General features: G+C 46.6%; 1 non-coding gene across 1 annotated transcript; it reads left to right on the forward strand.

Annotated features, from left to right (window-relative positions):
* Positions 1–10,912: 10,912 nt before the first annotated feature.
* On the forward strand, positions 10,913–10,985 carry TRNAQ-CUG. Its single transcript has one exon. It is a non-coding gene; the product is annotated as a tRNA-Gln (tRNA).
* Positions 10,986–16,738: the final 5,753 nt, after the last annotated feature.

Here is a 16,738-nt window from a genome sequence, read left to right on the forward strand (position 1 = left end):
AGAACCTCACTGTTCCTGGGAAATACACACTGAAGGATTTAGGGGTAAAGGGCCATGTTGTGTGTAACTGACCCTAAATATTCAGAAAAAGTACAAGATAGATGAGAGAGAGAGAGACAGGACAAATTAGGAAATGGGATAAGATGTGAACTCAAGGTGAATCTGGGTAAAGAGTACAATGAATGTTATTTGTATTCTATTTATTCTTTTCTTTTAAGATTTATTTATTTCACAGAGAGAGACACAGCAAGAGAGGGAACACAAGCAGGGGGAGTGGGAGAGGGAGAGGCAGACTCCCCGCTGAGCAGAGAGCCCGATGCGGGGCTCGATCCCAGGACCCTGGGATCATGACCTGAGCCGAAGGCAGACACTTAAAGACTGAGCCACCCAGGCACCCCTGTATTCTATTTATTCTTGAAACTTTTCTGCATGCTTGAAATTACTTCCCCTCAAAAGTTTTAGAATTTAGAAGAAGAATGCTTACTATAAATAATATATGATTCTATATGTGTGAAGTTTTCAAACAGGCAGAAGTACTCTAGATGACAGAGGTCAGAACAGTGGTTCCATTTGGTGGGTATCTGCTGGAGACAGGGCAGAGCACAGCTATCCAGGGTACCCCCAAAATTCTATTATGAATGTGTCTCATTAAGCTGTGTGCTTAATTAAAAGCTTTGCACTTGGGGCTCCTGGGTTTCTCAGTCAGTTAAGTGGCCAATTCTTGATTTTGGCTCAGGTCATGTTCTCAAGGTACTGGGGTCGAGCCCCACCTAGACAGCTGAGGGGCACCTGGGTGGCTCAGTCCATTAGGCGCCTGCCCTCAACTCAGGTCACGATCTCAGGGTCCTGGATTGAGCCCTGCGACGGGCTCAGTGCTCAGCGTAGAGTCTGCTTGGGATTCTCCCTCTCCCTCTGCCCCTCCCTCCGCCCGTGTTCATTCTCTCTCTAAAAAAAATAAATAAAATCTTAAAAAAAAAAAAATTAGACCCTGAGAAGGGTCTTGTTGACCTTGAACTCTGAAAGTTAAGTGTAGGATTGTGTATTCAGAAACCCCTGATCCAAAGTTCTGCCCTTGTGTTGGAAACCACAGCTGCTTCCCGATATCAGAGTGCCTTAGATCCACCAGGCAAGGGGGGAGTGCTTCATTCTTCCCATCACAACTCCAAACAGCAAAACCTGCAATCATCTATGACTTGAAGGACAAGGTTTTCTGAGTAAGAAAGCAGTAGTCACTCAAGAAGGGAGTCGTTGTGACACTTCCGGTTGCAGGGTGACCTTGGGAGGAATTCTGTTTCCTCCTAACATTGTAGCTGGCTTTATCCCGCGGTTACGCCAGCCTGCCGAATAGCCGGGCGTATTTTTACTCTCTTATTAGGAGCTAATTTTTACTTTCTCTATTGAAAATTCAAATATAATACTCTGTACTTTGCAGTGATAATGTGAAGATTTAGCAAGACATTGCCTCTCTGAGCCTCAGTTTCCTTCTGTGTAGGATGGGACTGACTCATGAGTGTAGTTCCCGTGGGATTTTGCGAGAATTACAAGGGACCACCTTATTATCGTTACTATTTCTCCCTCCGTGTCTTGCCTTCCACCTCTCCAGCCATTTCTGTCCCCGCATCACCTCCCCTCATCCCTCCACCTTTCCGCCTCAGCCCCACTTCTGGAGCCTACATTTGTGGGCTCACAGCGCCATCTGGTGGTCAGGAGGGTCTGATCCTTGTGGCAAGTGCAAGACGAGGTGCGGGTAAACGCGAGGGTGGGTGCTGGGCTGGAGAGGGTTATAGAGCGCTGGGACGTTCGTTACCTGTTACTGCTGGAAGAGCCATGGTCCGTTTGTGGGAGAGAGAGGGTGCCCCTGTGCACGCTGTGCTGAGTTTCGGTGGGTCTGAGCTCGGTGAACGCGTGGGTGCATCCGTGTAAGGTAGTATGTGAAGGGCCCTTGAAAAGTCTGAGACATACCTGGAGGTTTCTGAGTATGAAAGACAAGGCGGGCGCAAGTCTCTCGGAGGGGGAGTATCAACGCTAGGTCTGGGCCCCAACTGGACATCTGTGTTGTTGGGACGTTACGTGTAAATGTGAATATATGAGCGTACCGTATGGACGCAATACCTCCCTGAAAACAAAAAGAAATGCAAGACATCTTGAGTGGCTTTCACTAATGATATCATAATAATATTGATGCTGTTAGCAATGTCCACAATAGCCAAACTGTGGAAAGAGCCAAGATGTCCATCAACAGATGAATGGATAAAGAAGATGTGGTATATATACACAATGGAATATTATGCAGCCATCAAAAGGAATGAGATCTTGCCATTTGCAATGACATGGATGGAACTGCAGGGTGTTGTGCTGAGTGAAATAAGTCGATCAGAGAAAGACATGTATCATATGACCTCGCTGATATGAGGAATTTTTAACCTCGGGAAACAAACTGAGGGTTGCTGGAGTGATGGGGGGTGGGACGGATGGGGTGGCTGGGTGACAGACATTGGGGAGGGTATGTGCTCTGGTGAGCGCTGTGAATTGTGCAAGACTGTTGAATCACAGATCAGTACTTCTGAAACAAATAATGCAATATATGTTAAGAAAAAAAAAGAAGAAGATAGCAGGAGGGGAAGAATGAAGGGGAGTAAGTCGGAGGGAGAGACGAACCATGAGAGACGATGGACTCTGAAAAACAAACTGAGGGTTCTAGAGGGGAGGGGGTTGGGGGATGGGTTCGCCTGGTGATGGGTATTAAAGAGGGCACGTTCTGCGTGGAGCACTGGGTGTTATGCACAAACAATGAATCATGGAACACTACATCAAAAACTAATGATGTATGGTGATTAACATAATAATAAAAATTTAAAAAAATATGCTGTTCTTCTGAAACCATTAGTTAGATACAAATATACATTATGGATATATAATATTAGCATAGGTATATATAGATGGTACTGATACAGATAGACATATATAGTATAAAGGTGACATAGAATATAGATAAAAGGATAAATTATGTAGATGGAGATGACATAGAGGTAGACAATCTAAATAGAGGTGGTATAAATATGGTACAGACATATGATATTGATGCATAATTAGGTACAGGGGATACTAAGAACATAAAGCAGGTAATTGTGTTAATCCCATTAAGAACCAAGATCTTCCACTTCAGAGAAAGGGGGTCCTGAAAAGGCCAGAGAAATGTTTGATTCTTCTATTGCTTTATCAACTTTCAAATAATCAGTTGGTTCCTTAGCATCCTTCAAAGGTGACCCATGAGGTTATTTTGAGTATCATGATGCTAATTCCCTGATATGCTTGATCAGAGTGAGAGTTTTACGGTTGTATCAGAATCTAGGGAGGAAATACAAACAAGTGCTTAGCAAAGTAAGCAAAGGAAAGATAAGGCAGTTATTAACTCCAGGAAAAACCAGCCTGTAGGAGAAGGAAAATGTAGATGGAGGTCACTATCTGTGGACTCTATTACACAGTCATGATAATGTAAACACTGAATATTGATTTAACTAGAGATGGAGATAAATTCAACTGAGGGACCATGGGGAGGGGAAGGAGTGCTTGCAAAGGCACCCCAGGATTTGGTCCTGGAAGGAATTCTGTAGAAGACTGAAGTCCCTGAACCTGCTTTGTCCTGGTGTAGAGGGCTGGAAATACCCACCACCCCCATAGATGCCCACACCCTCATCCCCAAATGTTCTCCCTTACATGGTGAAAGAGACTTTGCAGGTGTGATTAAATTAAGGATCTTGAGATGGGGAGATTATTCTGGATCATCCTGGTGACCCAATATAATCACAAGGGTCCTTATTACGAGGGTGGCAGGAGGGTCGGAGTTGGAGGGGAGTGATGCAGCTAGCAGCCAAGAAATGAGAGCAGCCTCCAGACACTAGAAGAGGCTGGGCCTTTGCCTAGGCTCTCCCCATTCCCTTGTGCTTGGATGGAGGGTCCAATGAAGATCTAGGGTTCAGATTCATTCTGAGGCCTCAATCATCAGTTAGTTTGTCCTTGGGGTCAGGACTCTGCTGACTTTTACCCTCTTGGAATGTCCAACAATGGTGAGATCATCCAACCCCTGCTCGTTTAGTCCCTGAAAGAGAAGCCAAGCTGCTGTAGCATCTGGCTTGGGCTTCCCTGAAATCACCTCAGCCATGCCCTTGCCTCCTGGAGGAATTTCCCAAGAGATTAAGGAACTCGTTCAGCTACTGGCATTAAGTGTTTATCTTCAAAAGAAACTGTGCCAAAGTCCTTGGTATCAGAATGCCAACAGGGAAAGGCTCCCAACCATGCCTCCAGCTCCCACCCCCCCCAAATCCTTGTACCTGTTATGCCTGAGTGGATGACATTGTGCGAGCCACTCCCTGACTCTGGTCCCAGGCTCTCCTTTGCAAAACAAAGGTGATGGGTAGGAGGGCCTCTAGTGAGGTTCCAAGGTTAAAATCCTACAGTTCTGAGAACCTAGAGTGCCCAGGCAGTGTAGCACAGGCCTTGGATTCAGACTAGAGCTCAAGCCTTAACGCCTGCCAGTTACTGGTTGGGTGCTCTTGGGAAAGTGACTGCACACTCCTGATTATCAGTTTCATCTGTAAAATGGGGATTAAACAAGGCAATGCCTCTGGAGTGCGTGACACAGAACCTGGCACCACGCCCTCTCCATATGCCATTGCTGTTGTTTGTAATGGTTAGTTATAACTAGGTCTGTGCTGGTGGTGCCCAGCAACGTAGGGCCAAGCATCCATCAGCACACATAGTCCTGGACACTCTGGGTTGTAATAAATTAAGCGTGGCCAACTCCTTTATTAACCAAGGGCATAAGAGATCAGAGTGTAACAACAGAAAACACAGACTGCTCTTCAAGGTGGAGACTGGTCCTTAATCTAGAATACATACACACCTGCAAGGGTTCGTGAAGATTTTCCACCGGATAAGCAGACACAGGGACAAATGAAAGGAAATTCATCCCCAGATCCTCATTTTCCCAATGGACATTTCCCTAAACAAATCTGCCTGAGAAAGTCCCTGGTTGTGTAGGACTTAGCCAGCCTATTTCCTATTTCCGTCCTTCACCCACCTTCTTAAAATACAAACAAACAGACAAACAAACAAAACAAAACAAAACAAAAAACCTGACTTTCCTCCCATCCTTGATTCATGCTCTCGGGGGAGAAAATCCTCTGTGACCAAAGAAAGATTTAGAACGCTGACGCTGGTGTTGAGAAAGGGAGGAACTCTAATGACTGGATAATGAATCCTTGCGCAAGTCTTTGCTTTTCAGGTTTTTGCTTCCAACATTTTTCATTCAACAAATTTGGGGGAGGGCTGGACACACTGTCAGCTGAGAAATCATTATACTATGTTTTGGAGATAGATCAGAATTGATGTCTGGCATACAACTTAAGAGTTCAAAGAATTAAGGGACACCACTATACTGATACGTGTTGGATTCCCACCTAATTTAATGGTGTGAACACATTTTCTCCATGCTTGCTTAAAAAGAGAGAGAAAGGGGACATACTCATTTTTCCCTGGGTATCTCCTATGTATACATAAGATATACGTGTTAATAAACTTCTGTTTGTTTTTCTTCTGTTTAAGAAAAAGTGACAGAGAAAGGAATGAATTTTTTTTTAATATTTATTTATTTGACACAGAGAGAGCACAAACAGGGGGAGCGGCAGGCAGAGGGAGAAGCAGACTCCCCGCTGAGCAGGGAGCCCGATGCGGGACTCGATCCCAGGACCCTGGGATCATGACCCGAGCCGAAGGCAGACGCTTAACCGACTGAGCCACCCAGGCACCCGGAATGAATTTTTTTTAAAACAAAAACAAACATAAGAAAGAATACCAGACCAATCTCAAGCCAAAAAAAATTTTTAAAGATTTATTTATTTATTTATTTATTTATTCATGAGAGACAGAGAGAGAGAGAGAGAGAGAGAAGCAGAGGGAGAAGCAGGCTCCCCGCCGAGCAGGGAGCCCAATGCAGGACTCGATTCCAGGACCCCGGGGATCATGACCTGAGCCGAAGGCAGACACTTAACCATCTGAGCCACCCAGGCGCCCCTTAAGCCAAAAATTTTTGAAAAATAAACTAAGTAGACAAATACCTGATAAAATAATAATAACAAGGGGTGCCTGGGTGGTACAGTCGTTAAGCAGCCAACTCTTGGTTTCAGCTCAGGTCACGATCTCGTTCAGTCCCACATCGAGCTCCGCGCTCAGCCCAGAGTCTGCTTAAGACTCTTGCTCCTTCTCCCCCTCCCCCCATAAATAAATAAATTTTTAAATAATAACAACAATAGAACTTGCCAAAACTGACATAAGAAGAAATAATAAACATGAATAGTCCTACAATGATTAAAGAAATTGAATCTATAATTAAACACTTTCCCCCTAATGTCTCTGAGAGCCTCATTAGTCAATTTTACTGAACAGGTAAGGAAGAAATAATGCCAACCTTATACAAAGTCTTTCAGGGAATAGAAAAAGAGCAGCTTGGGGCGCCTGGGTGGTTCAGTCAGTTAAGCAGCTGCCTTTGGCTCAGGTCATTATCTCTGGGTCCTGAGGTCAAGCCTCTGGTTGGGCTCCCTGCTCAGCAGGGAGTCTGCTTCTCCCTCTCCCCTTGCTCCTTCTCTCTCTCTTGCTCACTCTCTCAAACAAATAAAAATCTAAATATATATATATATATATATATATATACACACATATATATACATATATATATTTATATATATATTTAAAAAAAGAAATACAAGTTCAAAGAGAGAAAAGAACATGCAAAACTAAAGAAAAAATTGCTATGTCTTTTTGTAAATGGTTAATAGTAGATCTCAGTTCTCAAAGACTCCACTGGCTATATTTTAAAAAATGGCATACCTTTTATTTTTTAAATGTCAATATTTACAAAACACCAACGGTAACAATTTAAACTGATGGGAAAAAGTTTTCCATCTACTTGAAATTGTGAAGATATAAAATTCTAAAAAGAATTTTTATGTACTACATAAGCAAAATAGTGAGACTACTGCTTTTCAGGTATCTGAAAAGGAACTCGGGCAAAATTGTGGCACCAAATTCAGGGATTCACAGAGCAGGATCCCCAAAGCTATGCTTTTGAGCATTAGTCAACTCTGGTTATAAAACTTACAGTATTGATAAAAACGTCCTCAAAAACAGTAAGTGAAGGTAGAAGCATCTCCAGGGATCCCCAAGGCTGGCACAAAGTCCTAAAAAGATAAATTTGAATGCAAAATAAATATTAGCCACACATCATTTTTGAAAAATATTACAAAATACAAATTCTGAAGGGGAGTCGGTTGAGAACCTGTGCTTCCACTCGCTGCTGGTGGCAGGTGGACTTCTTCTCATCCTGGGCCCTCATCCTCAGTTCCTTGATCCCCCTTCCTCCTCTGACCCACCTCCAAAAGCTGGGATTCCTGGGGGCTGGAAGCCATGGTCTCTCTCTCTGTCTCTCTCTCCTGGTGAGTCCAGCCATTCCTAGGCTTTGAATGCCACCTCTGTCCACTAAGTGTGGGGCATCCCGATGCAGTTAGTGAAAGAATACACCCCAGGCAGAACAAAGGGGAGAGAAGTTATTGAATATACTGCAAGGGAGCAGCGGGTAGGACAGAAAAAGAGACTGTGTGCCACGTGGCGGTGGTGAGGGGCTATAGTTATAGGGCCGAATGGAGGACTATGGGAATGTATGGAATTTTCCCTTTTTCTGGTAATCTTAGGAACTGTGCCTGGTTTTAAGTAGCCCCTTGGTCGGTTAGGGCCTATGGCTTAATGAGCTTGTTGGCACTAGCTCAGTAGTAACTGTGTGGGCCCTTTTGCCTTGCTAAAATTTCCATTGCTCAAGCCTATTGCCTAAAAGCAGCCTCTTCACTAAGGACCCCCAAACCTATGTCTGCTTACCAGATCTGGCATCATCTGGCCCCTGCCTGTTCCCTTACCACTCCAGCCACAAAGGCCTTGTTGGGCCTCCAGGCTACCCCTTCAGGTCTCAGGACAGAATGTTTCCCCACCAAGGATGTTCACTCCCTCTTTCCGCCCAAGCCCTGCCCTCCCCGGTGGTGAAAAACCAACTGCCCTGCCTGCTCCCCAACACACTGTGCTGGAATCATCAATGACAACCCTGAGTTCCTCTAATCCCCTGCGCGACCCTCTGAGCCTCCCAACAGGCTGTTCCCTCTACAGGGAACACTCTTGCCCATGATCTTCCTCTACTCATTCTTTGGATTCACATATGCCTTAATTCTGGGAAGCCCTCCCTGACACCACCCCCTTCCCAGGCTAGCAGGCACTTACTCTGGGTTCCCACAGTCCCCTGTGCTCCCCAATCCCAGTCCTGATCACACTGGGCAGTAAATGGTGACTGAACTGTCCTCCCACTGAGCTCCATGAAGGCAGGGCTGCCTCTGTCCCCACTGTGACCCCAGCATCACCCAGCCAGGCCTGGACACAGAGCTGGCTGGCATCCGCTCTGGATGTAACGACCTGAGGCCTGGGGTCTCCAGGGCCTCCAGCATCCAGCACAGGCAGAGGGGCCTTCTGCATCCTCACTTTCTCATTGCCTCCACTTATTCTGGAAGCTAGAGCAAGTTGAAATAAAACAGGGGATTGCATGGAGATGGAATTTACTGCAGATTTGGAGACACGGGTGCACATAGGGGAATGTGACTTCCCCAAAGTAACACCAGGAGCCAGTAACCCCATGAGCCTGGGCCCCACCCTTTGTCAGCTCTCCAATGGTGGGTCTCACTTTGTGAGAAGATAGAAAGCAATGGAACCAGTCCAGGCTGGTTCTTGCAGGTGAACTGAGAACATCAGTGACTTTAGGAACTCCTCGCAACCGGGGTAGGAACAAGGAGCGAGGAGCTGAAGGGATAAAGGGACTTCTTGGGGCACCTGGGTGGCTCAGTCAGTTAAGCGTCTGCCTTCAGCTCAGGTCATGGTCCCAGGGTCCTGTGATCAAGCCCCACATCGGGCTCCCTGCTCAGCGGGGAGTCTGCCTCTCCTTCTCCATCTGCCTCTCCCCCAGCTTATGCTCTGTCTCACAAAAATAAGTAAATAAAATCTTTTAAAAAGGGGGGGGACTTCTTTTTCTGTAGTCTTGGAAATTTTTATGAGCCCATAATCCTCTACTACGTGTATAATTGACTACGAAAAATTATAGGAGATAAAGGCACTGCGTTCGGGCTGGCTGTCCTACGGGTTGGGCACCACGCCCGGCTCATAGCAAACACCCAGAGCAAGATAGCAGCAAAGTGTAGCACCCTGCTTGTTGTCTGCCAGGGTTGGTCATTAATCAGGTGATGCCCTTCATCCTCTGAGGGTGGCACTAATACACCGTTCCCATCCTACTGAGAACTGGAACAGAGGGAGGTCAAGTCGCCCGCCCAAGGTCATACAGCTCGAGGCCAGCGCGGGATTCGAACCCACGTAGCTCCTGGCCACACAGCGCAGGTGAAGAGGAGGACAAGGAGCGGTCAGTTCTCCTCGCCTCCAACCCACAGCAGTGACCTGTCCGGCAGAGGGCGCCCCCTGGTGGAGCGGCGGAGGGAGGACGCGAACAGATGGGGGTGCAGCCGTTTGGGGTCCCACCAGGATATGGAAAGGGTGGGCGTCAGAGCGGGGCTCACTCATTCATTTCTTCAGCACCACGCAGATAGACCGGTCTGTACCGGGCCGATTGGGAGTAAGGGTGGAGCGGAACAGTCCTCTCAAACCCAGAGAGGGGACATGGAGGGAAGGGCAGGAGTGGAGAAACAACCCAGAACAGTAGGTGCTTAAGAGCTGGGTGACCTGGAGCAGGTAACAGAACTTTCTTCGGCCTCCATTTCCTCGTCTGAGGTCGGGAATATTTTAGCACCTCCCTCAAAGCAGTAACCTGAGGATAACAGGATTCGTGCCTTTTGTTGGAGGCGCTCCAAGGGGATTCCTTAACCCAGCCAGGGGCTGGGAAGAGTGAGGGGTCGGGACTTTAAAGCCTGCCCAGTCCCTACTCTCACGGGCTTACCAAAAAGTTGTGTGTTGTGTGCAGGATTCAGGGCAGACTAGCACCATTGTGGCATTTGACCATATGCCTCCTACATCCTTGGGAGGCAGGTGCAGTTAGGAGCCCATGTACCAGCGGGGAAAACTGAGAGGTTTAACTTGGCGGAAACCACACAGAGACATGGCAGGGGCAGGGCAGAGTTGCATTCTGTTCCCAGAAGTTCCCTCCAAAACTCCCTGCCCTCCTCCCACACACACCACCTCCCCGAGCATTTCCTGTTCCTTTTTTTTTTCCTGAGTAAAGCTCTATGCCCTACTTGGGGCTTGAACTCAGGACCAGATCAAAAGTCTCATACTCTACCAACTGAGCCAGACAGGAATGCAAAACCTCTAAGCTCACTCCCTTGCTGCCCTGGCTCCAACCAATCAATTCTTAAGCTGCCCTCCACCCTTCTTCCACTCCCCTGCCTCCACCAACCGGCTGAGCCACATATTGTTTCCTCCCCCAAGACACTTCTTGCCCTATGAGAATTCCAAAGCCAGCTGCTGAAACTGGGATATTTTCATCTCACTTAATGTGTCTTCCCGGTCAGGTGCCATGGCAGGCAGGGCGCCCAGGGGTGAGGAAGATGCCCTGTTCCCACCCTTGTCCAGCTCTGGGCTCGGGGGTACATCCAGTGTCAGGCACATGATCACAGATGTGCAGTTTTAAGGCCCCCAGCTTCAAGTGGAGAGTGGAAAGAAAGAAGAAGGAAGGAGAGCCTGGGGAGCCTGGAGCTCTGGGAGGGGACTGGGGTGGACTGGAGAGGGGGTGGCAGGAGGAGGCAGAGTGAGATCAAATGCTGTAGGCTTAAGGAACCAGACCCCCACGACTGGACATTTGAAATAAGGAAGTTCTCAGGGTGCCTGGCTGGCTCAGTTGGTAGAGCATGTGACTCTGGATCTCAAGGTTGTGAGTTCGAGCCCCACACTGGGTGTAGAGATTACTTAAAAAAATAAATAAGATGAAATGAGGAACTTCTCAGCTAAGTGAAAGATGCAGTGCTGTCTGTAAGAGGGAAAACTGAAATACCCCAGAAATTAATCCAAGGGGGAAATGGATGGAGGCTTTGCATCAAAGCCATTCCCTGAAATACCTCCCAGGAGTTAAAACAAATGAACCAGAGCCGCATGTATGGGTATGAACAAATCTCAAAAAGTGAAGAAGAAAGGCCAGTTTTTAAACCTACAAAGGAGGGCGCCTGGGTGGCTCAGTTGGTTAAGCGACTGCCTTCGGCTCAGGTCATGATCCTGGAGTCCCGGGATCGAGTCCCACATCGGGCTCCCGGATCAGCAGGGAGTCTGCTTCTCCCTCTGACCCTTCCCCGTCTCATGCTCTCTCTCTCTATCTCATTCTCTCTCTCAAATAAATAAATAAAATCTATAAAAAAAAAAAGAATTTAAAAAATAAACCTGCAAAAGAATGCTTTCCCAAATATGGTATGTGGCTGCACAGATATGTAGTAAAAGATAAAAACTAAAAAGGTATCTCAGGCATAGAGGTATTAACTATAAGAGAACGGTGTCCTGGGGGAGGGAGGGAGGGAGGAATATGACATCTGGCAGGGGGTACGAGAGACTCCAACTCACCTGGGATTATTTTATTTCTCTAAATAAATAAATGGTTAAAATGTCAGGATATAATAAAAGTGGGTGTGCACACACGGTTTAGCATTGTTGCATTCAGCTGACAATTCCTCTAAACCTGTCCTGTCTTTGTGTTTGAAATAAATTTTTTATTTTTAAAAAGATCTCATTTATTCCTTTGTCGGGGGAGAGAGAGAGAGCACAAGCAGGGGGAGCGGCAGGCAGAGGGAGATGTCTCAGCAGGGAGCCCGACGCGGGGCTCCATCCCGGAACCCTGGGACCATGACCTGAGCCAAAGGCAGATGCTTAACCGACTGAGCCACCCAGGTGTCCCTTGAAATAGTTATTTTTAAAACAGAAGAAAGGCTGGCGGGTATGGAACCCACTGATAAATGGATACAGACAAGGAGAGGGAGCAAGGATCATCACGAAGACCTGCAATTTTATTTTGCTCATCCTTTGGCTGCCTTCCTGATGCGAATTTGTGGGAGCAGTGCCTTATTTTTTTTTTACCATCAACACCATCCTATCTCCCCAGCACCCTCCCGCTCCCCACAGGTTATGGCACGTAGAAGGTATGCAAAAACAGGGGGTGGGGTGCTGTGGAGGAGGAATAGGATCTGGGGACAGCAGTAGAAGAGTTGTGAAAAAGAAAACCACAATGGAGCACCTGGCTGGCTCAGTTGGTAGAGCATGTGACTCTTGATCTCCAGGGTCCTGAGTTCAAGCCCCAGGTTGGGCATAGAACTTACTTAAAAAACAAACAAAACAAACAAACAAAAAAAACCCCAAAACAAAAAACCACACACACAAAGGCTCCAAATGGTGTCATTTAGACCAAGTTCCTAAACCAGGGCTTGATACTTAACCTAACTGCAGTTTCAACCTCCCCCCAAAATGTAGATTTACCCTGTCCATCAGGAATTTTTCAATGAGCGCCATGAGTCAGCCACTTAGGCCCTCGCCAGTCCCCAAAGAAAGACGAGGTAATCAGCACGATAAGACTCTTGCTTTTCCCAAACAATGTAACGATGCTAATAACTTTCTTGCCCCAGCCTCCTGTAAAAACCTTCCATTTTGTACATTTCCTTGGAGCGCCCCTGTATTTGCTAGATGGGATGCTGCCCGATTGACGAATCATTTAATAAGGCCAATTAGAGCTTTCAAATTTACTCAGCTGAATTTCTGTTCCTTAACAGATTAACGGATATTGCTGCTTTGCTTCCTGCGACTGTCCATTCCCTGATGTTACTCACAGCCAAGGATGCTCTTAGAATCTAGGGAAGCATGAGGGCAGGGGTGCCAGGAAGGAAGCAAGACTCATCTTTAACTTCTCCTTTTGCCCAGTTCTTGGTGCTGGGTGGGGCGGCTTTGAGGGAGGGAAGGGCCGGGAGGAGAGAAAGTCAAGGGGGAAGGCACATGGGCCAAACACCACACAGGTAACGGCTTATCCCCGCACAAGTCAAGTTCTAGAACCATAAGGCTTGGAGGATCCCAAGCAAAATAAACACAGACACACACACACCCAGCAATTTCCAGAACCCACCCATCACTCAGCCTGCTGGATCCCTGGGGATGGCAGCCTGTAGAGTGATCTAAGAAAATGCATGGTAGGAGCTGAATTTAAAGAGGGTCATGCTTCAGCCTCACCCAGCCCAGATCAGAGGGTGTCTGATGAGAAGTAGCTGGTAGGGGAGAAGAGTCAGTTGTCGGCCGCCCAGGGTAAAGAGAGACTGGGATCAGCCAGAGATGATTCTGTTACTGTGCAATCTATATTGGGAACCAGACTTCTTTGGTCTTTAGACTCAAGAATTTGGAGACCTTGATTGCTCTTTACACGAATTTGAGAGACTAACAAATTGTATTCATTCATTTAACAAAATATTTATTGGACATCTGCTGTGTGCCAGACACTGGGAATATATCTGTGAACCAGACAGAAGTCCCTGACCTTCCTGGAGAGAACATTCGGGCGGGGGCAGGCAGAATAAAAATGCAAACGCATATATAACATGCTTTTAGGTAGTGATAGAGACTATGAAGAAAATTTTTACATATTTAACAAACACATTGAAAGCTTCCTATATGCCAGGCACCATGGTAAGTGCTTTAAAAACTTGTTTAATATTTATTAAATGCTTTATTTAATGAATTAAAGTAGGATCTGGGAATGGGAGAGAGAGCTAATTCCGTTTGTGTGGTCTGGGAAAGTGTCTTCTAGAGGGAACTGGCCTTGAGCTGGGAACAGAAAATGAGCCAACCTCAATCTCCAGGCCAAACATTTCAGTCTGAGAGCTAGTGCAAAGGCCCTGAGGCTGGCTTTGGTGTTCAAGAAACTGAAAGGCGGCCAGTGTGAGTGGAGTTTCATGAGCAGAGAACAGAGTGGGCCAAGGTGATGTCAAACTTAGCAGCCAGTGGACAGATTCTGAAGGGCGATGGCAGCCACCATTTGGGGCTTGAAGTTTATTACCAGGGTAGTGGTTAAGCCTTGTCTTGGAACCTTTAGAATCTTGGGGACTTGGAAGTTTTCTTATCTACAGGATCTTGTGTAAAAATGAATAAAGGGCAACCTCACTAAAATGGGAGTCAGGAGGTTGGACAGGGAGAGCTCTCACGCCCTACCACTCAAAGTCAATTACAAATCCAACAGGAAAAGAAGAACCTTGCCCGTGGATACTATGGAGGGAGAAAGGAAGGCTTGGCTCCTCCCCACCTCAGTAGCCCAGCCAATGACAGACAGTCACAACCAGCCAATGAGAAGCCACTCTACTTCCAACTCCCAGTGTGCTCCAATGGACTTTTTGTTTAAACAGCCTTTCCGACGCCCCCACCCCTTCCTCTATAAAAAAGCATACCTCCAGCTATGTTCCCTGGATTTGCCTATCTGTGGTTTTGCCATAGCCTGCTTTCCCTGTATTGCAATTCTCTGCTGTCCCCCAAAGAAACCCATATTTTGCTAGTAAAATACTTGGCAGTTTTATTTTTAAGGTTGACGTTTGTAATCTAAGTCATCTTATAACATTAGACTCCTAGAACCTTGGCAATCTTCTAATTTCTCTCCTAGGCCAGAGCTGCGTCCCTCAAAACGTAGCCACCGCGTTCCCTGAGGTCTCCTCTGGTCTTGATTCTAGCCTCTTGCATCCAAGGGGTGTGCCCTGAAACGAGGGAAGAGGAGGTGGGGAGGCTGGCCTACACTTTGTTGCTACAGAGTAGGTGCCAGTTCTCATTTCCTCCTTTGCCTTGTTCTGGAGAGTTCCGGGAGGTCCCCAAACCAACCTCTACCCTTTCTGTCCACTGGGGCTTTAGTCCTGGGACAGCCAACCGGCATCTCAAACTTAATGAAACCAAATGAGAATTCCTGATTCCCTGACCTCCCGCAAAACCTGCTCCATCAGCTTCTCACAGGTTCCTCAATCTCCTTTCTAGCCTCTAGAAGAGGCATCACCATCTTTCTACTTGCCCAGGGCAACAAATCTAGGAGTAGGAGTAAAAAAATTTGTTTCACTAGAAAACATCCTCCTGGGTTATCAGATTCTGGTCTTGTTTCCTGTCTCATGCAGTAGTCTCTTCTCTCCCCTGTAATAGCCTTTTAGCAGAAAATCTCTCCTTACCTGACACCAGAACTGTTTGTATTTGACAGGTTGACCTTGATTCCTTCCTTTGCTGTCAAACCCAATTTGACAGCAAATCCTGCAGGCTCTACCTCCATAGACATCCCAAATTTATCCATTTCTTTCCCTCTCCCCACTGCCGCCTACCTGGCTCCAAGCCACGGGTATCACTTGCCTGGACCTTGCTTACCCTAGGTTCTTGGCTTTTTCTTCACTTGCTCCCCGGTCCACCTGCTGCCCCAGTCATCCACAATTCATTCACCAGAGCGTAGCCAAAAAGATCTCTTTCAATGCGAAGGGAAGGAATGCCTGGGTGGCTCAGTCGGTTAAGCGTCTGCCTTCCGCTCAGTTCACGATCTCAGAGTCCTGGAATCAAGTCCTGCATCGGGTTCCTTGCTCAGTGGGGAGCCTACTTCCCCCTGCTTGTGCTCTCTCTCTCTCGTTTGTTCTCTCTCTCTGACAAATAAATAAATAAAATCTTTAAAAAAATAAATTCAAAGAAAAAACTAATCTGGGAGGGGGCAGGCATTGATCGGTGCTGGGGGCGGGTAGGGGGGTTTGACTGAGAAAGGGTATGGGGAGATTTCTGGAAAGACGGTAACTGTATCCTAATAGGAGTTGGGGTCACATAGACGTATGCAGTTGTTGAAATGCATCTTGGGGCACCTGGGTGGCTCAGTCGTTAAGTGTCTTCGGCTCAGGTCATGATCCCAGAGTCCTGGAATCGAGCCCCACATCTGGCTCCCTGCTCAGTGGGAAGCCTGCTTCTCCCTCTCCAACTCCCCTTGCTTGTGTTCCCTCTCTCGCTGTGTCTCTCTCAAATAAATAAATAAAATCTTTTTAAAAATGCATCTTAAACGCACTTAAGATTTGTGCATTTCACCGTATGTAAATTTACCTGGGGTGGGGGGAAATGCCCTGTAAACAAATACTGAACTCTAGCAAATGATGCATGCTGTTGTGCTTAAGAGTGAAGTGTCCTGGCGTCTGCAACTGTCTAAAATGCATCCAAATAATAATAATAATAATATGGATGGATGCAGCAAGATGAATAGGTAAGCGTCACAGCAAGGATAGTAACATGTTATTGGTGGAATCTAGGTGGTGAATATACAGGTGTCTACTGCATGTTTGAAAGTTTTCATAATAAAATGTTTAATGAAAGTAGAAAGGAAACTAAGTAACTATTCTGCTGAAAACTCCCACACCTGTTTCCTTTTGCAGGAGAAATACAATGCTGATTGTTTTCCAGGTCCCTGCATACCTCCCCGCTGACTTCATCTCCTACATTCAATCTTCGATGCAACAAATATTTACTGAGCACCTACTGTGTGCGCAGCACTGCTCTAGACACTGGGGCTAGAGCTTTGTACCAAACAGCATGGACCTGACATTGTAACTGTCTTCCTCAACAGAGTTCATTGCTCTGGCAAACCTTTGAACAATTTGAGATTATCTTAATTTATGACTTCATTTGCATGTCAATACGAGCT

This window comes from Zalophus californianus, chromosome 17 (assembly GCF_009762305.2).
Source record: "Zalophus californianus isolate mZalCal1 chromosome 17, mZalCal1.pri.v2, whole genome shotgun sequence".
Taxonomy (NCBI): Eukaryota; Metazoa; Chordata; class Mammalia; order Carnivora; family Otariidae; genus Zalophus; species Zalophus californianus.